The sequence below is a fragment of the Xiphias gladius genome, chromosome 2, assembly GCF_016859285.1.
Source record: "Xiphias gladius isolate SHS-SW01 ecotype Sanya breed wild chromosome 2, ASM1685928v1, whole genome shotgun sequence".
Classification (NCBI taxonomy): Eukaryota; Metazoa; Chordata; class Actinopteri; order Istiophoriformes; family Xiphiidae; genus Xiphias; species Xiphias gladius.
The window spans coordinates 19,726,892-19,750,622 of NC_053401.1; the positions used below are offsets into that span (position 1 = coordinate 19,726,892).

At 38.7% G+C, this 23,731-nt stretch overlaps 1 protein-coding gene across 2 annotated transcripts in view; it reads right to left on the reverse strand.

Annotated features, from left to right (window-relative positions):
* The window catches only part of large1 (LARGE xylosyl- and glucuronyltransferase 1), a 112,872-nt gene extending 89,995 nt beyond the window's left edge, over window positions 1-22,877 (reverse strand). The window contains exons 1-2 of one of the 2 annotated variants that reach the window (XM_040150637.1): window positions 22,214-22,877; window positions 1,440-1,580 (exon numbers count right to left, since the gene is read on the reverse strand). The gene's annotated coding sequence lies outside the window, so the exon portion shown is untranslated. The remainder of the gene's footprint in view (window positions 1-1,439; window positions 1,581-22,213) is intronic. The other variant, XM_040150628.1, reaches the window with a different exon arrangement.
* Window positions 22,878-23,731: the final 854 nt, after the last annotated feature.

Sequence of the window (23,731 nt, forward strand, 5' to 3'; positions counted from 1 at the left end):
TGGTCTGTAAACTACCGCTGTATTTCAATAATCCACATAATTGTCACAACTGACACCTTTATTTATACCACAATTTTTGGGAACAGATGAAAACGACAGACTAAGTGTTTTAAACATCCAGTTTGCCTAAATTACAAAATACATATTTTTGCTCTCTTCATTCTGTCTTTCAGACCTACTGTTGCACCACCCACCACCACAAACTTCATGATATCTAAGGAGATTCAACTGAAAGTTTCGAGCAACCACTTGCTGGTTTTAGTCCACCACCACCACCAGCATCCAGACTACAGGGGATTCTGTGCTCTTCGCTGTTGCTTACCTCAATACATTTTGTTAGAAACGTTCAATTGATCCTTCCTTACTGAGTCATAGCTGTAGCAGATTAGAAAACTGGCATGTGAATCATTGTCTGTAAATGTGATTTGTAATGGTTTTGAAAAGCACCAACAAACATGTTTTGTAGATGGAGCACAAGATCGGAAAACAACAATATGGGTCTAAAGGCACAGAGACTTAATTTGGAGGACTTTTTTCTGGAAAAGGTTCTTGCTTTTGTTTTTATGTTATATTTTAATGCTGCAAAAGACACGTACAAAGTTTCATTCACCTCCATTGCATTGAGATGGAGGCATAGATCTCAGAGACAGATTTCTCAAACCAAATCCATCTGTATAGCTTGGTGCCATGTTTTTTGTAATTTAGATGTCATTTTGTGAAGACTCAAGCTTGCTTCTACAGCCGCACGTAAGCAAGTGTGCACTGGTGTCATTGGGTTAGGGAAACTGTGATACTTTTGGATTTCAAGTATAACGATAATGTGTAAATTCCAAACCCATTTCCTGAACAGGAAGCTGAATCAAACTATCAGCTTGTTTGATCAGCACAATAACAAATACGTAGATGAGGTATAGAAGGTGTCTGAATCTGCTCCTTTGCAAGCCTCTGTGACCTACGGTTACCTTTAACACCCTTGTCTGCATAGACAGGCAGAGATGTTTACATTTACGTAAGCCAGGAGAGTTATATTTGAACACCTGTCTGATCTGTGACACAGGATGTGTTTTGAGGAGGGGCTTGGTGACCAATGTGAACAAATGAAAAAAATGGCCAAAAGGGGCCAGTGGTAACCCTGTTCTGCAGGATGTGATTATATATGGCTAATTTATGAGCAGGATTTACAGTATACAACTAAGTACATTCCCAGTCTATATCACTAAAATGTTAAGTCATTATAAATCCTGTCCATTTTATAAAATATTTGTTTTCAGCCAAAGCCCAAGAACAATCAAGCCATTTAATTTGAAAAACAGAAAGGTTTGACTAATTCAACTATAATGAAAAGTCGTTATCTAAAAACCAGCTGCAAGAAAAGTTAGCACAACCTTCATTATTAAGATTCCATTATTTTATTTGTTTTTAATATTGTGTATGTCCACCTTTAATTTTGATGACAGACTTGATCCTCCCACCTCCGCGTTTCACGATCGTAACTACGCAGTCACCGTGGTAGTCCTGGCCGGGTCCACACCGAACATGCTGGACCCCATTTGATCCAATGAAGTTTATTTTGGTTTCATCTGAACAAAGAAAGTGTTTATTCATCAGGCTTTTCATGTTATTGCAGTTTTTTGATCCTGCAATTTTGTGCCAGTGTTGAGTAATGATTTTCCTCTTGGAGGCCATCCGTAGGGGTTGACTTCCTCCCACAGAATTTGACTTTCACCAAATAATCCTTGCGCCAATTCAGAAGCACTTACTCGCCCGTTTTTCATTGCAAGGTTGAGTAAGTAGTGAATTGTGCTTGGCATCATTTTTCGAGGGCGGCCACTCCACTCTCTGTTATTGGCAATATGGCTCTTCCTCTACCTCCTAACCACTGCTGCAGCTGTGTTTCAGCTTATGTTCAGTAGCCTACTGATGGAACCTTCTGGTGCTCCTGTACCCCCTCCCATCTTTATGAAGTTTCTCGATGTGGTTTCTTATTTGTTCAGGCGATTCCTTACCATGTGGAGCCTGTAGTACACACTCCAGGCCAAAACTGAGAAAGCTGCAGTGTTCACAGGTTCTTTTATAACCTTGTTCATGCAGTTATCCTAATCTGGAAATCACAGGTGTAATCACTTTTGTTGCATTGATCAAAGGTAAACTGACTTTTGTTGCACTTAGGTTTTACTTTGGGGGCCTGTATTTTGGGGTATACTTAGCTTTGTAATACTGTATTTGCAAATAATCTTTAACTTCGAAATAGTTATTTAGTACAAGAATAAGTGGATGATGTTAACTAACATATTAAAAAAGATGAAGTGGGGGGATTATAAATAGCTTTAGATAATCAACAGGAAAGTCACAATACAGCTGACACCCTTGCTCCTTCCCTGAAAGCAGAATTAATGTTTGGAGTGACCTGAGGAAATAATGACAGTACCAGAGTACCAAGAAAATTGTGTTTGCAGCACAGATACACAGATACTGAGAGGTGGCACTGAAGGTTTTGTCACATTCTAAGTCCTTCTGAGTCACCCATTAAGATATTCCCTGATTAAATCATAATTTTAATATTTAACATTAAAATCAGAAAGTTATGTCAATGGTAACTCTTGTGTTATGTGACTGGAGGAAGACAAAAGTGTTCACAAGTCAAAGGCAACAGAGTGGAGCTTTACACTGCTGAGAGTGTCAAGCTACTATATGTCAAAGTGGTCTAGATACACCTGCCAATTATCAATTATGTATAACAATTATATGTTGATTATTTTTTGTTTAACTGATGATTTTTTTAGTCTATATTTTCAATGTTACGAAAGAGTGAAAATGCACATCAGAATTCTATCGAAGTTTTTTTTTTTAATGAAAGTTCAAAACTAGAACCTGACTAATACAGTATTACGGCTTAAGGCCAATACTGATGTCATTATTTAAAATTACTTGTTTTAGAGTTAAAACAATCTCAAAGATATTTTTTTTTCTTTTTAAAACACAAAACAAACATTTTCATAAGGATATAAAATAATATATAAAGATATAAACCAAATTGAATTTGGTTATAAATATGTGACCAAGATATGTACTGAAATTGACTGACCTACCTGAATAAGCAGACAGCCAATCACATAACTTGCTCTTAAAAGACAGAATTTGGATTACGAACACAATTCTGCTGCAATGAAAAAGAGAAAAAAAAAAAAACTCTGATAGACACCATTAAATTGAAAGGGAGCAGGTTAAAATAACATTTCGTAGTAATGAGCTGACTTTTTAACATTTATTGGATAATATTTTAACCAGTCATTGCTTAATATCTATTGCAAAATCTTGGTGTGAATATACTTGAGTATGAATGTTTATTCTAGACCTTGGGATCAGTATGTGCGACAGGTCAGGATTAAGGCCATTGAGATCTCACGCCAAGGACTATCTTTGAACAGCTACTCTCTTTATCCTGTTATCACATGACCGAGATTCCATATTTAGGTCAAATGATTACATCTGAGCTTTTTCCATATGCTAAAGCAGATAATGAGATGTAGTTAAAGTCTATGAACCAGCTAGTAAGTGGAACTTTTGATTTTAGATTTTCTTTTGTCATATCCTCTGAATGTAGATGAACACAGTTTGACATTTTCTGTTTCATTAGTGCAAACCAGTGAAGTGTTTGTGCCATTCGTCCCAGTCATCATTGATTCTTGTATATCAATTCTCAAAGCCCCTCCACTTTCAAAACGTGAAAAAGCATACAGCCAGTTCATATCATGCAGTACAAAGAGAAGAAATCCCTTGGTGTCAGAAATCTTTTCGGCTGTAGAGACAATTCCTGACAATGGCCTATTAAACCTGTCACTTCTGGTTTGATCCCAAACTGCCCTTAACATTGAGCCAGAGGAACACGTCACGACTCTTCTGTGAGGTGGTGACACCAGAGGCCGAACGTTTCCTCCACCATTGACTCCATCCAGACATTTCAACAACTGAGGAGGAGAGAAGGGACCCAGTTTTCCATCAGCTATAAGAGCTGAGAAGAGCAGGAAGTGACAAAAAAAACAAAGCACATTGAGCATGACCGAGCATGCGTATACAGCCACACAGTTGGATAGAAGTACAAAGATGAAGAGCTGCTTCTGTTCTGTGGAGACCAGCAGAGAGTCTCTCTCTCTCTCTAGACATGATAATCAAGAGTGGCCACAGGTCAAAACAATCCACATTACTCTGACAGGAGTACAGAATGTACTGTGGACTAAATGGCCTCTGCCTTACCCACAGAGAGGAAAAAAATTTATTGATTGTGCAGAGGGAGTTGCCTTCCATTTCATTATATCACCTTGGCTTTAAACTCATTAGTATTCTGTTATAGCAGGGAGGGACGTGTGTACTGCCATCCAAAGGAGGCTCTAGAGTATGTATGTCACTGGAGCTTTTAACCACATAAATGCATTTAGAGGTGAAAATTCACACAAATCCTCAGAGGCTAAGTGTAGTGCACAATCGGCACGGGCTGCTTTTCATGCAAATCAGGTTACTGATGTCTAACTCAGAGTTGGTCCTGATGCAGTAATAAGATTTCACATTTCCTCAGACCCAACCCATACCTTGACTCATGATGATTAGTGGTATCATTAAGAAGGAAACCAAATCTAGGATCCCCACTCAACCCATCATGCCATGGTTTATCACAAAGTGTAATCATAAGATGGCAGGTACCAAGTTAATTGCTGAGTTCTGGGAACCACTAGAAAAAAATTCAGACAGGGAGGAAACACAACAGCCAGACAGTCCAATCTTATTGTCAGAAAGAACGTTGATGTTGGATGTAAAAAACAGAAAAACCTGCAAACTCAACTGCAAACAAGTTACATTCAGTGAGATCATTTTTATTGTTAAATGCCAATATTTTTAAATTTCTTTCTTTCTGAAGTTCCACAGCAGCTATGGTATTGTAAGGATAGGGAACTTAGACACTTGGATAATGTTAGGAAAGACTGTGCGTACAGTTATAAAACACCAAACTTTAAAAGTCAGTCAGATGACTTACATGCTCATTCACCACCCCAACCTCCCCCACCCTTACTTTCCATCTTGCTACCATCACAGTCACAGGTTGTCATTTGTTCTGTTGTTTGTCAAGAGGGCGGGTCTTATCTAATATGAGCCTGTCACAGGTCAGATGCCAAGAGTGTAAATAGAAGAGAAGAGGAGGAAGAAAATACAAATGAGGATGATGAATGATAACTTTCATCCCTGAAGTGATTAAATTTTTTGTTTAGTTTCTGCCTCTGTCTATTTGCTAACCTAAATGAACTGAAACCAGCGCTGACCTTGGTGCACAGTTGGTGACAGACCAGGACCAGCAGCTCTATATTAGAGCTGCAACAATTAGTCAATGAATCAATTACTCTATCGTCAGAAAATTATTTGGCAGCAATGTTTATGATCAATTAATCCTTTTGACTCTTTTTTTTTTGTTACCTTGGACTCTGGGAAACTGGGATGGACTTTCACTCTCATATTCTGTTTTAATGATCAACTGATTAATTGAGAAAATAATCAATATATTAATAAATAATCAAAATTATCAGTAGTTTCACTCCTAATCAATGCACAAAATGAACAACAGCATTAGAAAATATTTGGTTCTTTGAACGGTTTGTTTTTAGGAAATACCCTTATTGTTATGATATTTGAAAGAAATAATGGAAAAAAAAACTACAAAGACTGAAGTTGTGATGAACAAAAATTACCCTTGAAATCACTCCTCTACCAGGGTTCTTCTCCACCTTTCAAGGTTTGATCTGGGAAATGTAAAGCTTCTGTTACCATGGAGACCTACAATCTATTCTCCAAGAGTGCACTCAAAAAGAAATTGTTTGTCACCACTTTGGACTCATTGTATCCTCTATGTCTGCCTTAAATCTCAGAAAATGTTTCCATTTAATTACTCTACCAGCGTAAACTTCACTCACACTGTGACAGGCAGGTTGCTCAGTTGGGTGGTTGGTTATCACTCAGGGGCAGACAACATCTCCCAGCTACTCTTGGCATTTGAACTTCTTTTTATACGAAACAGCACTATACATTTATACAACAGGTTGAAGATGAACTACTGTTTAGTTGGGACGGACACAGACCTTTAGTGGCCCAGATGAAGCAATTAATCATGGACAACTTTAAGCTGGAGGCTAGGCAGAAAAAACAAAAAAAAACAAAACACATCCTACTGAAACATTCATCAGCACGGTGATCTTTTTTCCGTCTGCATCTCTCTCTGGCTGCAAGTCAAAAGCCAAGTAGCCCCGTTAGTTCACAAAAAGTTAAACTCCATCACTTTAACTGTGTATTGTTGTTCAGTTTGTTGAATGCTTATTTCTAGAATACTTAAAGTTAGAGGAAAAATTCAGCTTAAAAAAAAACAAAACAAAACAAAACTAGGCTATGTCCAAAATTTCTTCAGTAATCCATATTTAACAAACCCTCAATAGCTTACTCTTTAGTGATCAGTAATTCAAAACTTTGGACATGCATGAATCATCCTTTTTAATGATTATTATAGCTGATGTGCAACAAATATACAGTATTTCTTTGATTGATCCTTTGTGAAATAACAAGATTGAAATCATTTTAACCATGAGTCATGTTCTGTATGTGGTAGGGTCCTAATCCTGCACCCACCAACCCATCTAAGAACACATTGCATAGGGAGCAAAATAGGGTATAGTAAAAACAGAAATGGGGTCATCAGTGTCTTCCCCATGGAAGCTGAGGACTATCAGAGTGGAGGGTAACACTTGAACACAGGATACAGCTTCCCGTGTGCGATGACATAAAGGTCTACAGATATCAATCCGGCATTGTCCTTGTGTTATTTTCAACCAACCATACAAACTACGTTAAACCCTGTATGTGAAATTTAACTCTTTAAATTACTACAATCTTGGTCCCATCTTCCTAATTTGGACTGTCATTTCTATTAGTTACAACATTTCACCCCCAAGCGTCACCGCTGAGATAAGGGGAAGCTGGGAATCCACTGAACAAAGCTTCACAGCAGAATGCCCAGGAAGGTGGATCAGTTTCAACTAAAATAAAGCCAATGACATGCCAATCCTTGCTTTATTGTACTCTGCTGTGTTTTGTCCACCTTAGCCAGCTGGTGTTGCTCATTAATGACTGCTGGGTTCTACAGGCAGCATTTGATGCATTTGACAGTGAAAACTGGCGTGTGAATGCGAAAAACTATCTGTGAGTGACCAGGGTGCTGCCAGCTGGCAGCAGCAGGTCATATCAGCTGTTGCTAATGAATGTTAATTCTGCAAGTTAATTGATGACCATACAAAACTGTATTGTAGTTCTCCAACATTGTGATATGTCTTCTCTCTAGCAGATCGCATCACTTTTCAGGAAAGCATTTATTCTCAAAACCATCCACTGTAAACCTCCATTAGATTTTGCAAAGCGCTGTACTTCCTCTTTCAGTTTACAATGGACTGAAGGATTATAACAGACATTTTCCAGTGTCTTTTGCTGCGATTTATTTTCCAAATACGTAATTTAGAGTTACCTGACTGCTGACTGCTTGCTACTTGTGTTCAGGAATAAAATTAGTTATTAAAATATTATCAGGACTGATGAAAGGGGTGACCACAACTACAAAGCCAAGGCTAGAGAGATGTTTGAAATCAACCCCTGCTATGTAGTGACGAGACTGTCCTGAAAAGTTAAAAAGACTTCTCAGGGGCCTGAAAACCTCTGAGACTTCTACCATCACCCCAATACAATGGAGGTGAATGGATTTTTGTTTGCTCGCAACATGACTTGATCTTTGAAAAACAGAAGTCTTTTTTTTTGTTTCTACAAAGGCCTCTTCTTTACATCCTGGATTGCAAAATACAACCATAAGAAAAGACAGCAAGCCATCGAAGCTATATAGACTCGATACCTGGACTTGAATTAAACTTAAGATACAAAAATCACAAAAGGCTTTAGGATCACAAGCTTCCATTCCTAGACACCTGCATTACAGTTCTTCCCACTGGGCATGGCATGTCACATTGCACATATGGAGGAAGGAATTTGACAATGTCAGAGAGAGAAAAAGAAGCTGTCACAAGACATGTTCCTGGACTCTGTACTCATGTCACCCATAATGCAGCTCAAGTGCCACCAAAAACTCAACAGATCTCCATTGGAGATCTTCATAAAAATATTTCAAAATAAACCAAAGCTGAACCTGACCAAAGCATGGACCTTTAACAAAATTGCTTGATAGGTTCACGTTGGGTAGCAGAACTTGGTAAGTGTATTAAGACCACCTTATACTGAAAAACCACTCACATAGACCAATATCTAAATTAACCACAAGTTACTTAACATAAAAGATGAGTGTTAAGGAACACATGCAAAAGCTGTCAGGAACACTAGCGCAGCCATTCAAAACAGCTAGAAAAACACTTTTGTCTTTCGATGTGACAGGATGACACTTCATAAGGACTAGTTTATTTGAGGCTAAGTGAACCCTTAATATTATCTCCACATTTATTAGAAGAACGTCCTGGCTCTGTTGTATTAATGTGCGACAGCACAACAGAGGTCTTTTGTTAAGGTTTTCCATAATGCATTAGCAAATTACAATACCTATCCTGGTTTCACTATGGCTATGGTACATTTTAGTACACCCACTGTCCAGCACTTTTGAGTATTCTCATGAAATCAGGAATCCAGTAGCGCCTGGATTGGTTATTAGTAGTCAGCCTGCTGAGACTAAAAAGGTGTTTGTGCTTTAACAGGACACAATACTTGTGCCAACCAATACTGAGCTAAAAAGAAAAAGGAAAATGTACCACTGTGTTAGTAACACAGAAGCAGAATGCCTTAAATACTGGAACAAGCCTATGAGAAACAGGCAGAAATCTCTGGAGGTCTACAGCTGGGTGTCAGCTGGGCATAGTGGTTTTCTCTATACATCCCAGTAGGTCAATATCTACCCTCCTCTGTCAAAATCGATAGCGCAAGCCTTTGGCAGTGACAACCTTCATGCCAAACTAACAGAGGATCTGTAAAAGACTCCTGAGACAAAAAGGAAATGTTTCACACGTCAAATGTTGCCAGCGACCTTAATACCAGTGTTAATTGCATCAATGAAATATATGAAGAAAAATATACGTTCATGACCTATTTTTCCACAATGAAAAAGAAGACAAACTAAGTAAAAAGTAACCTTTGAAAATGAAAACTAGGACAAAATGTATTACATTTTTCATCAACGAATAAAAACTAAATGATAATGTGAAAGACCGACGAATGGACGTTTTAATGGAAGGTCTTAGTCAATAACCTGCATGCATCTGCAGAACTTTAGCTCCTGACTAGTACAACAGTTTCCTCCTCCTCCCAAAATATATCTTGTTCATAGGTTGATTTAGCTGCTTGACCTGTTGCACGACTATCAATAAGAAACACCTTCCAAAGTTATGTCTCTGTCAGTAACGTTTTCTGACGTTACCTGTTCTGGGAAGAAACAGATTTAAGGACTAAATTCATCCACAGTCTACTGAGAATTACACAAGAAGCCGCAACAAAACAGCTGAGACAAACTACGAAAACATGCGGGCAGCACACTGAAACTGATAAAAAGGTAAGCTAGTGTAACTATCAAGTACTGTGGATGTGGAGGCAATTTTAACTTTTTTGTGCTTTTTTTTTCATAAAAAACAAAAAAAAACAACAGCTAACGCATTAAAGTTGACTTTTACTTTAATATAAACAGAAGATTAGCTATGTATAGTGCCTTCAGAATGTATTCAGACCCCTTCACTTTTTGCACACTTAATTGTTCTGTTGATTTAATTTTAAATGGATAAAGTTGTCATTTTTGCCCATCAATTTACTCTCAATAATCTGAAATGAAAACATGTTTTTAGCAAATTCTGCCACTTTATTTAAAAATCAAAGACTGAAATCTCTCATTCCAACAAATATACAGCCGTGCTACATAGACTCTTATGCAATCATTTCAGATTTTCATCATTTTCAGGCTGGTTTTTGTGGATTTTGAACTACTCATGGTTAAAAGTTGTGCATGGGGCCCGTGTAACAGTGATACCGATCAAAGTAAGTTCGATCAGATGGAGGCAAAAACCCCGTGGAGCTAACATTAACAGAGTACAGCACATCAATCATTAACTAGCACTTCTATGCTCTGCTAGCTACTGAGGGTATACTGAATGTATACACATGCTGCTTTTGCTTTTAAACAGTGAAGCTACCCTGCTTTACAGGAACAGTGTTGCTCCTAAATTTCGTAGTCTTCTGTCTCGATTGCCAGGTGATGTGATGGTTCACTTTTCCATTCTGATCTTTAGGCTTTAGCTTCTATCTTTATCTTTTTAACATTTTTTCACTGCTGAATCAGTTTGACATCCTAGATGTATCCCTCAAATGCATAATGTAGACACTTCTGTCTGCGTCTCTCTGAAACTCCTTTTTTTTCTTCCAGGAATTGGCTACTTCTTCAGGGAGTTTGTGATAGTCTGGGCGCCATTCTAGCATGGACAGCGCAACGGACTACCACCGGCCAACAACAATGGGGCGAGGCTTAGCGAAGGGTCAGTTAAAGCTTCGAGTCTTTGCACACCTCTATTTGGGAAGTTTATCCAGTAATTCCATTAGATTGAATGAGAGGCATCTCAACTGCCAACTTCAGTTCTCTCCACAGATGTTCTGGGGGTTTTCAGTCTGTGCTTTGGCTGGGCCTCTCAAGGACACACTTGTCCCAGACCACTCCAGCGTTGTCTTGGCTTTGTGATTAGGGTGATTGTCATCCTGAAAGGTGAACCGTTAATCCAGTCTCAGGTCCAGTGCAATCTAGAGCAGGTGTTTCTAAAGGACCTCTCTGTATTTAGGTGCATTTATCCTTCCCTCAATTCTGACCATTCCCCCTGTCCCTGTCCCTTGCCTAACGAGTGCATTACATTTATACTGGATGATTTTCATCCTATGGCAGCGTTCAATGCCAATGCAGGATGTGCCCTTAAAGAGTAACCTAATGCCAAAATCACTTTTAGAGTAAGTGTATTACATATACAGTTGACTACGACTACTACTACTACTTCTACACTTTGTGCAGTATTGTTCATTGTTACGATGTAAATTCAAATCCCCTACCACTCATTCACATCCCCTCTTATGTCACCCTCCACTGCGTCTATGCTGCTTAAGATATATAGTCCTGTTTTGGCTGGTTGTAATACCGTTGTATGGTTTTTGCAAGCTTGAAAAAGAAAAAAACATCCAATCCCCAGGATGTCCACGTTATTAGTGCGTAAAGTGATACAAATGGTATTTGTGTGCAACTGTGCCTTGTAACTTAAACTTGAGCTAGCTATGTGTGCTATATCATGGTTTATGTGAAATCATGTCAGTGAAGCCCGGGCACACCTACTTCAAACAGCAACTTGTGTACAATAGAAAACTTCAACCCTAACTAAAAAAAAAAAAATGATGAAAAAGGCAGTTTCATAAATACTCAAACTCAAGGCACTGTGAATTAAAAACGTTTAAATCACTGAAAAATGATATGGCTTTGATGTTTTTATTTCATGTGCATACACATCTTTTAAAAAAAGCATGTTTAATGCCCAGCCCCCATTCAAAACAGCTCTTCTGTTAAACGAAATAAGCCCAGCACAGCACCATGGGACATGTAACTTGGCCAGTATTCAGGGTTAGCCATGTTAACTGGGCTGTATCTTCCCAGCAGCTGACCTGGCTCAACATTTACTGGACCAAGGATAAGCTCTGAAGCTCTGTCTAGTAACTGGAGTTAGACAGAGCTTCAAGCTTATCCTTGGTCCAAATTCAAATTGAGTTAATTTGTTTATCTAATTCTCTGGTCCAGCTGCGCCTGGATGTGTGATGGGGTCTCACTTCATACATTTTCATTCAAACTGCAAACTCCTATGTCATCACATTCATCACCACTCATTGATATTAAAATGTCTATCTTTATCAGTTAACACTGAAAAAGACACTGAGCCACCTGGGAGACAACTTCTACCAAATGCTATTTTAACACTTTCCATTTGTGCTGTGAAATTGCAACATTTAATGAGATTCTTTCAATTCAGTACTTACAATATTCTGACTGTGCTGACATAACGGTGTGTCACTAAGCACCGAAGAAAGATGATCACACAGAAAACTGCTACATTTCTATGAGACAGTGAGTCCCAAATGATTCATGGCAAAAGGGTGACTTGATATTTTTAGTAGGGGTGGGGAAAAAAAAATAAAACATGCTCCCAAAATAATGCAATTAACATTAAAAGCTGCATTACTCTCACACACTTTTCTCTGTATTTTCCTATTTTCCTCAGACAGTGACCTTCGTCAAGACCAGTCAGCGTAACTGCCAATTATTTTTCATTTTGCATTTCAGTGGAGTAAGAGCCTAAAAATAGTCGCCCCCTTTCTATTTATTCAATCAAGAATCGGTTTTGAATCAAGTACCCATTCTGAATCTAATCGTGACACCAGGAATCCGACTGAATCAAATAATGATGATTCCTAAAGAATCCCACCCCTAATTTTTATCTTGAGCAGAAATAAAATGGAGCTGTAAGCCCTTTGCAGATATGGAAGATGTTATAATGTTGTCTTAACATAGGTGTCCGTTCAGTAAATATTTCCTAACGGCTTTATTCAGACACGACAGGACCAAAATGACAAAGATGCACAAAGCTTGCACAATATTTGGCATTTGGTGGGCAAAAGGGAGCAGTAGCCGTTCTGGAGAACAGCTGTGAGATGAAAAATAATGACATCAAGAAGGAGTGTCAAGGATTCAAATTATTAGCAGACAAGTCCCGATTCAAACTGCATGCTGTTTGTTAAATCATCAGGCCCCTTTTTTGGAACTGTGTCAGTGTACAATGAGCAGCACAGGAAAACAGCTTAGCAGGCAACACATTTTTACAAAGCTAATCTTGTCTCATGATCGTCTAACTGTAACGGAAACAGAGAAAGGTGATGGAAAAGGAGGGCAGAGCTGCGCGATGTATTGCCTTTATCCCTGTTCCTGCTCACTACTCCACCACTGCCTTCCAATGTGATCAAAACTTAAAACACAAGAATGTACTGAGTTTGTTACTAAACTCAGACCATGACACACACTTTATATTTCTTTGACTGTGTGATCGAAGGCACTAAAATGTGATTGTTACAAATAAAATGTGAGAACTAACATTTAGGCCAATATAGGAGTTTAGTGTGGGGCGGCTGTTCTGGGAGTGCCCTGGGCTTCTCTGTAACTGGACGGAGGCCATTAATAATAAAGTATTTTTGGCAACACTTTAAGTCCCCTATTTAACATTTCTAAGCAGTGTATAAACATGTAATAATTGGTTTATAACACGATATAATGTCATTGTAAGCAGATGCCATTTTGTGTATTAATAAAATTATCAACAGCTATAACGCCTCATGTGGGAACTCACAAGTGAAGGCTACTGTAAAAACAGATAATGAACGATAATACAGGATGGAATAATGTAAAAAATAATATAAAATGTCTTCATAGGAGAAGTTTGAATTATTGACAAGTAATGTACATTAATAAACACTTTAAATGTCTAGCTGTGTACAACTACATTAGTGTGTTAAACCATTCATCAAATGTTTACATACTGCTTATAAATGCTCAATAAGGGGACTTGAAGTTAAGTGTTAACATATTTCTCATTATTCCAGGCTGGGAAAAGAGTGATCACAGATTTCTCACAAGCTGCATCAGTGATGGATTGGAAAACTTAGTGTTATTAAGACTCTTAACTTGCGACTTTAATTCCTATTTTCTGACATGTTGTACGTTTTTACGTTTTGCTGGATATTAATGATTTAATCCAAAGGAATTTCATGAAAAACAATAAAGTATCGAAAAAGAGACAAATGGTGTTATTATTTTAATATTATTGATTATTTCTGAAGGGAAATTTTTTTTATAGACTGAGCTGACATGAGAAAAAATCCCCTCAGCCACTTAAAATTGGCTCATTCACAGTGTTTCTTGGTTTATTTGCCTGGTCATATTTTCTTTATGCATAACAAATGATAATTGATCATCAACAACAACTACTAAACAGTTCTCGTACACCATGTCTACTCAGAAGGTATAGACACGCTGTTATAAAATGCGCATTTGAAATCTCTGTGTATTTAACCTTATGAATCTCAGTTTTTACATGACTGTAACAACATTCAAATCAGACATGTTACAGGTCTGCCCTTGAAAGATTGCTGTTGTGACCTTCATGTAAACCTGACTCAGGCACACGAGTCTGACATGTCTTTCATTAAATGAAAGGATACACCACGCAGAAGCTGAAGGGAAACATTAACGTTAGATAATTAAGATCAAAAAGAGACCGTTTACTGTAGGTATGTGTTAGCAAAAAAGGGGCATCTGTCATTTAAATATAAATGTTTTAATAGGAAAACCTTTAACGTGTGTATTTCTATAAATGCACATTATCATAAACCTAGACCATAGGACCTAAGCTCCACGTCTCTACATACAAACCTAAGCTCCCGGCTGATTGACAGTCTTGCTCTTGCATGAGACAGAAAAATGTTGGTGGTAAGCAGCCATGAAACCAGCCTGGTAACCAGCCTCTGAATTACTCCCACATGACTGCCCACTGCAGAATGAGGATGGAAAGAAAAAGGCCATTCCATTCAGTCTGAATGTCAGAGGTTATTTCAGCAGCATCTCTTCAGGGCACTGAATGGTCACCTCACTGCCTCTATACATCTAGGAAAGACTGCACAACAATCACAGTGTTACATTTCACTGGATTTCTTCTGATGAACATAAACTTTACAACACAAACACCATTATTTAGGACGCTACAAAGATTCATTCAAAGGCTCTTATAGAGACACTGCACTTATAGACTAAATGTAAGTTAAGTACGTACTAACCAGCTTACTAATAACTTTGATGCTGCCTACCAATCAGCTGACATCCATCCATTTCCATCGACTCTGTCTGGACTACTGTGGCCAACATTTAATTCCCTAAACAATATATGTGATCTTAAAAAACGTAAAGACTTTCACTTTGCACCAAAATCAAGCCAAACATCAGACAGCTTGTTCTATTCAGAACGAATTTTAAAAGGACCACCTCAGGATTCTGATGAAAGTTTGTGTATATTTATTTAAAGAGCAACAACACCTCCTTTTACCTCAAACGTTTGCGATATGAAATACACAATCACAGATTCTGACACACTACTCAGTGTCTAGTTCTTCACGATATGCCACCTCTAAAGTCTTTTAGAGTTTTTGAGATGTTCTGTACTAGAGCATACAGCAGCGGGTACCACTACTAAATGCCAGTATCCAAGAACTTCACACAACCATTGAACAGGAGAGGGACACCACTCCACAACTGATAAACCTATCAACTCCACGCAGGACACGTCTTATCACCGTACGACAGTGATTTCACTACAGATAGTAACTCTGAATTCTGCTCCAGAACCTCAACTGAACAACATTTGAAAAACAATTTGAATTTAAAAAAAAGATTTCCGAATGAATCCTTCTGAACATCAATTTCTAAACTGATAAATTAAAAAAAAATCAATTTGTTATCTGATCCATTTCATTTTACTTTTTCACTCCCGCATGGAAGGTGGTATGATATGTAGAGCAGAAGACAGATTATCCCAGTATCACAGACTCAAAGCCAAAGGTGAAAGGAGTCTTTTCAATAAAAGCATATTCTCTGAATTGAAACTGCAGACATCTATGATAATAAGTCAATCATTTCTCTGTGACACTTCCTCCACTCATGACCCAAACTCCTGTGTGTGCAGGTCCTTATTGTACCTGCATTCACCGCGCTATGCTTGATGTACTCCCAATGTCCCCCGGAGCTGCTGCTGCAGTCATATTGTGTTTACTGGTTGTTGCTTTTATTTCAGCCTCACTGCTGGGTTTGAAATAAACAAGGTGTCTGCATGTTTCAGGAGGCAATATTTACAACTTTGTAAAAGGGACTACTCCAGAGTGAGTCTGGGTATTCATACTGTTTGCTCAATTTAAAACCCTATCAGTATGGCTACTGGTGAGAAATCTCCACTCAATAAGTGAAAAATTTGTAATAGTTTTGGAACATTACTTGTATTTTTCTGTCATTCAACGTCAATAGATTATAAAACTTTTCTAGTCTCTTCATGATTAGAATTATTAAATTTTATAGCTAATGAAAGATATGAAGCTGCACGTAAATAGAAATAACAATCTCCCCGGTGTTTGGTTAAAAAAAAAAGATCCATTTAACAGCAGTTTTTATCATTTTTAAAGCCTCTAATTTAATTTTTTTCAAAAGGACCATTTGCAAAGCAGTAAAGCAGATAGAGTTGATTATGATCTATGTTGAGAATTTCCAAGTAAAAATGCAAACATTGACATAAGCAAACATTCTCAAATTGAACCTTCTCAAATATGAAAATTTATGTTGCCTCTCTGTTTTATATTACTGCGAACTGAAATATCTTTGGGTTTTGGATTGTTTGTCAAACATAAGATATTTGGAGGTGTCACTTTAGCTTTTTATAACGGGCATTTTCCAATATTGTCCAAAATGTTATTAAAATATGATATACGAGTAAATACTATGCATAAAAACTGATAATTTTGAAAATGATAATTAGCTGCAGTAAACAGTTAAACCACCAGGTTAGAGACCTGGGGTTGTGATTTCCAACAAACCCAAGTGGCAGTGTTTTGGAGGTGGGAAGCCAGTGATCTTGTTGTCACTCTGTTGATACCTACTGGTTGGTTACAGTGCCACTACAGAGGAGGGTAGGATTTCAGAGGGATAGTACGAACCTCCAGGTAAACCTCCTTGTTGACAATTGGGGAAAAAAATGACTGCCAACACTATAGTTGGGCATTATGAGTATGAATTGTGTTCCATTAGCCAATTTCATTCTGGATACGGTTCCCAGTCGGCAAAATATCTGAATTCACTTAGCTCTAATGGTATCAAATCTCTCGTCAAGCATTTTATCTCTCCTCCCTCATTTTTTTATTAGAATGTAAAGAGGAATCTATGAATCATTCAGGTAACGTAAGCAGCCTTCTCTGTTTTAAGCAGCGCAAACTGTCCCTTTCAGCTGAAATGACAGACATCACAAGATTATATTAGCTGTAGCTGATTAACTTTAATTCTGTAATTAGCTGTGCCTTCACAGGCCAAAATCAAACTTTTGGCTGTTGTCTGGCTGATTTGTTCTTCGCCAGTGTCTACACTCAGCCAAGGACCATATGTTTTTGTAGACAAGATCAGAGTGGTGAGTCTAGACAATCTAGCTGACCGAGTCACTTCAGTGTCAGCAGTCAGAATCTTCCAATTTTCAATTTTCAATTTAACATATCAGTCATTTAAGCTAATCAACTTCACAGTTCTCAAGAGCTCCAGTATTTGGATTAAGTAACTCCTGAAAAATAAGGTGTACGAAGTCAGTGGGCTGCAGGTGCTTTTAGTCATTTATAACTTTAGTTACTTGCAAATATTGAAAGCTAAACCAAAAGAGATTCGAGAAAGAATTCAAAAAGAATTGGATTTGATACATAGATTCTCATAAATGCTATCGAACCCCAACCTTAAATATTACCTAAAATCCATAATACGATAAACTGTCACAATTACCTTGTAATGTAATGATAACCTTCTTTAAAGAGATCAATGCATTGTACTTCTTTTCATATGTTGGCTCACTTTTGATTTTGTTTTGTCCTGTTCACTACAACACATTGGGGAACCTGGTACTAAAGCTTTACAAGGTTCTTAAAAGTTCAAGCAGTGGGAAGCCCAAGGTTCAGTTTGTTATATTTCTATTTTGGAAAAGGGCAAGATGCAACAGAGTTCTTGTAATAGGTGATTTGATATGCAAATGAGGTTGTAGGAGAATTTCAAGACTAATATTTGCTTGATAATGTTAAATGAAAAATAAATTACTTGGGTATTAAGTATGTATTGTTTTATAATTCGTTTGGGGCTACCTGCACCTTTCTGTTGAAAACAATACAAAAGTGAGCTTTGATTCTCATGACAAGTTAACAGCCCTAATTTCTGGGACCATGGAAATTTCTAGACCTTAGCAAACAGGGTCTCAGCAGGCCACAAAAGAAAGAAATGAGAAAATTGTGTCAAGCAACCTATTAAAACAGGAACGATGAGTGACATATCAGAGGAGGGTATGCTAGAAACCAAGTTTGTACAATGTGTCCTTTGACCATATTTGAAGGCAAAAGTGTTTGTAACTATTCTGAATGGCCACACTTGAAGGTGGGTTGAAAAGTTTGATGTCGCAGAGAGGAGCAACAACGCACATTTTCAGACAGTCTGTCAGAGCTCAGTTGTTCACATGAAATGTGATAGGAGTAGTTGTGTGAAGAATGATAAAAGACAGCCGGAGAGAGAGAAATTCTACTACTCCTATGCCTCCGCACACCACCACAATCACTGCCTGAAGGGGCATGGTTACCAGATTGTTAATTTCGGAAAGATTATTTATTATATTTATCATATGATTATTTTCACAATTAACTGATTAATTGTTTTGTCTATAGAATGTCAGAAAACAGTTAAAAATGCCCATTATAACTTCCCAGAGCCAAAGATGGAACTTGCACATTTCCTGTTTTATTCAACATTAAGGCCAAAACCCAAAGATGTTCCATTCCGTACAATATACTGAAAAGAAAAAGCAGCAAAATCCTCGAACGTTGGACCATTTGGATTGAAAGATAACTGAGACAATCAATAAATTATCAACATAATGGCCAATTATTTTTCTGTTGATTGATTAATTGTTTCCGCTCTAACTTAGTATAATGATAATTAAACAAGTTTTACTGTCCTTTGAGTTAATGCAACACAAGTCATATCATTTGTCCATCTACTGTTGATTGATGAGTTTGCTTTAACTATACACATAACAGCGGAAGTTGATACCTAAATGTGTTCCATGTGGGCTTGTCAATTCAATTGCAAAACACTTTGACTAAAATATGTCAGTGATTTAAAATCACACTGCTGTATGTGGATGAACCAAAAAGTGAGAATAAGCAGCTGAAGTCGGATTTGTCTATCTGCAACACATCATATAGTACAGCTCTGAGCATGGCTATAGAACAAATGCATGGTTTCGTAATGCCAAATCTACAGTGTTAATGGTAATAACATCAGTGTAAATCCGTGTATGAATAATGTGAAAATCTCATTAACTGAAGTTACGTCCAAATTCATGCTGCCCAGGCTCCCTATCAGCTCAGTGAAATGCTTAGATAATCAAAACACGGAGGCGGAAACATGACATGGTTGTATTTTGTCTTGCAAGTCCCTCAATTTTCCCGATACGAAGCTGTTAGGTGCAATAAATCCAGTGAGGGACATGCTATCACACAGATTCAATTAAGTCCAGTAAATGACTTTTCTTAAGTGTAGCAGCACTGGATCAGCATTCCGTATGAAGGACAACATGAGCTGTCTGTTAGGAGTATTACTGATGAGGTTGGTTGCTATTATTTGTTTTTCTCCTGAGTTTAGTGAAGAGAAAAGTCCAAAGACAGAGCGAGTCAACCAATCACAATCCAACAATGACTACATTCAGCATGTCCAGCGGTGAATAGTGTGACTCCTGGATTTCACCTAACTGTCTGTAGAGGTCAAAATATTCCCCTCAGCTTCAACACTCGTAAAGCAGTCGTTTCAGACTCTGAGCTTGTGTTCAGTGGAGGGGCATTAACTTCCAGAATATCTCCAGTGATTATATCGTGATGAGTGCATCACCTGAAATGTGGCTGTTTAATGCCAACGGGCCCGAATGGGGAAATCAATGAAGCAGTGGATAGAACAGGCTTGTTTGCTGTTCCACCATTCATTCCCCAGAGCGTCAGCCTCCGTGCTCATTAATGAAGACAAACAGACATAACACTGATACACTATGTATCACGGGACAGATGGAGATATTGATCGTCAACTGATTGTCTAAAGATTATCGACTCACTACATGTAAGTGTCTAAATCTCCACAACTAATTCTCTGAGGTGAGGTGAACTTACTCACCATCCTTTCAATACAGGTAAGCATATTATAGACAAATGACTTTTTACAGTCAAGATAAAATTAGGCAGGTCAAAACCTGGTTTCATTTATATTTTGCATGAAATATATCGTGATTGTCGGATGAAAACCACGCATCTCCAAACTTAAATTGAAGGATAAGGATTATGTTGAGAAAATGCTCAATTTATGCTCATTATAGCTGTTCAGAATCCTAGCAACATCTCAAAAGTGCAATGTCACCAAGACTCTATCTTTGTTCCTTAAAACTTAGCAGATATAGATATTTCATCTTACAGCAGCAATGGCTTCATAGATGTTTCTTGGTAGTTTAAATACACACGGTTTGTTGTCAGTGCAGAAATGTAATGTTTTTTTTAGCCCATTAAACAAGAGGACATTAAGTCAGTCAAAAACACCAAATATTACCTAGTAACAGTTTCCATAATAAGATAATATTCTGTCATAAAGTGATTTCCGGCAGGTTTTTTGGACTGCTGGTGCAACAATACAAGCAGACCACATACAAAAGTACAGTTTGGGCTGAAAAGATGAGCTAATTAATCGATTAGTCAAACGACAAAAAATGTATCACGACAGTCCTTTTTCAAGCACAAATGGAACACATTCACTGGTTTCAGCATCTCGTCTGTGAGGATTTGCTGATTTCTCTGACATATTACTGTAAACTGAATATCTTTGGATTTTTCAGACTGCCAGACACAAGAAGCAACCTTGTGATGGCTATTTTCTGACATTTTACAGACCAAATGGTTAATCTATTAATTGACAAAATATAATCAATAATAAAAATCTTCATTGATAGCAACCCTACTCCGGGACCTTGTGGCCAATCTTTGTCATTAACTTTAACATTTTGAGACTAAAGGCTTTAATTTATAAATAATCACCGATGAAATCACCATTACTTGCTGACCTATGATGTAGTTTGTAATGTTGGAACGTGTTTTCTTTTTTGCCTCAACTTCCACCTCCAGTCCATCCCCCATGGAGCATCAGGTGAAAGAAGCCATTAGCACTTAGTTCAAGCGAATCAGGATGAATATCGTTGGCTGGGATTTTTCAGACAAACTGCATGGTCTGAGAGAGATACAGCTACAGGCTTTGAAGGGCAGAGTTGGTTAACTCAAAAGGAAAAAAATTTGGTCACAAGGAAAATTGTTATACAACACCGTGGTGATAAAACAGAACTTACAATAAATGTTTTTAGTGACGTTATATATGATTCATATGAATGTAACATCGTTTACTGTTAGGATATATTACGTATAGCCTATTAGGCTACATAAGTACTTGCTAAAATGAGTGGTAAAAACAGTAGTAAACGAAAACCGGGTTGGCTTAACAACCGCATCCCTATTTAATGTCCTTGTTGTCCGCTGCCTCCTGTTACTGCAAAGTAACATTCCCGCTGTTACGGCGTAGCAGCGTTGCCGCGTGCAACTGTTGCCACTCCGCTCGCTCCACGGCTGTCGGTCAGCACGCGCAAGAAGTGCAGGGGGACCACGACCGGCACACTTACCAACGACAGTGAGCACATTTTACAAAATAAAATTCAAAAAGAAAACAATTTCGCGCTGTTTATCCAATTTAAAAAAAAAAAAAAAAAAACACGTGAAGAGTCAGAAAATGTCAGGTGGGAAACTTAGCGTGGGGTTGACCGCACGAACGCTGGTAATCCTCTCCTCCTCCTTTATTTACTATTGCTTAGGGGGAATTCAGGGACCGTCCCCCCCCCCACGGTTTCTGTAGGTTTGGGTGATAGAACCTCAATCTGCTGAGTTGCTACCAGCGCTCTGAAGCAACACACACACACACACACACACACACACACACACACACACACACACATATATACACACAGACACATATACATACATATATATATATATAGAGAGAGAGAGAGAGAGAGACGTCAATGGAAATTTTAGCACAAGGACTTTTTAAGGTTATGAGAGGTGAAAACCGCACAGGTCGTTCCGGCGGTTCATAGCAGCTACAGCGGGACTGGTGAGGTAAGGTCGCCGTGCTAGTCAGACGTGAGTAACTGCGGATTCCACTCACCTGATGCAGGGGGGCTACAAACTGCTGCTTTCAGGAAGCCTTGTTCAAGTAAATCCACAGCAACGAAGCCCGCGGTGCTGCTTCAAACGGAGAATGGTGTCTTTGGGTCAGTCATAACAGTTCTTCTAGCGCAAAACGAGACGGAGGTCCGCCGCTGACTTGTTCCATGTAGTTGGAGCTTTATCTGGTTGTTTATCGGTCCGGCAGCCGCAGCAGTTAGCCCCGGCTACCGGCAGTAACAGCTGAGCCGTTATGTTTCCCTCCGGGCTGGATAAAGACTTGAATCTCAGACAGGTTTGTGGCTATGTCGCCACACAGCAGCCTCACTCCTCTAAGGCTCATTAATAGCAGCGGGTCTGGATTACTGCGACCAGCAGGCAGCGACACACAGTCCGAGGGGGAGAACCAGAACCGCGGCGGCCTCGACAGCAGAAGCACGGAGACTCGCTCGGTGCTCCACGGACGCTCAGCTAGTTAAAAACGCCTCGCGTGTTTCCAGTGAAGTATACGTCCCTCCACGGAGGAATTCCACTGTCGTCCAGGTTCTGATTGTGTCTGAGTTTTCGGCCTCAACACAGCAGCTCTTTCTTCCTGACAAGCAGCCAGCGTCCAATCACAGCGCCGCGTTCAGAGAGGGGGGCACGGAGGGTAAAAGGGAGTGGATCATAACGGACTGGAGTCTGGACTGGACTGCGGGATTGATGGACCGAGGAGCCCGGCAGACTGAAGCAGGGCTGCATTAACCCAAGGTTTCCGCTGAGGCTAAGGCGAGAGCCGTGGGTTCCTATTGGGCTCATGTGTTCCGCCGCTCAGTTTGGTTATAGGTTGATTTCATCCGCGAATATGCACCATGTGTGCAAAATATCAACTGAAATGTCGAAGACACTTTTGAAAAGTGGATTTTAACACAGGGTCACTGTAAAAGACAGGGCCCCAGAATTAGGTGAAAATGCAGGGGTCACCTCAAAGCCATTCCATTTCAGTTTCTATTAATCAGTAAAACAAATTACCACAAACCTTGCCACCCAATGAACCTGGGGCCTCCGGGGCCTCTGAGGATTAAGAGCCTGGCAGTTGGCCACTTCGCCCAGCTGGTTCAGCCTTGGCCTGAAGAGGCACTGCTCTGAAACCGTTTGAATGTTAAGGAAGAATCATAGGGCCACATGGAAAAAAGTATGAAATGAATCGATCTCAAAATTCTGAGATGAATGTTGGAAAAAAGTCGGAGTATGCCGTACCTACATCAAACGCTAAATACAACTTTGACATTGTCAATATTGTTTTTTTAATTGTGTGATGAATAAAGCCCTTTCGGGCCTTTTGTATGCCTTATGTTCAATTTTAACTTGTACAAAAAAACTCTGGAAAAAAATAATTCTACATTTATTTGACAATCTCAAATATAAAAATTTTTGTGGCATAAAATCAGAACTCAGATGTTAATCTCAAAAGTTTCCCTTTAATTCAAATTTCATACGCTCTTCTCTACAAAGTTGGTATATAGAGAAATCCCTCAAT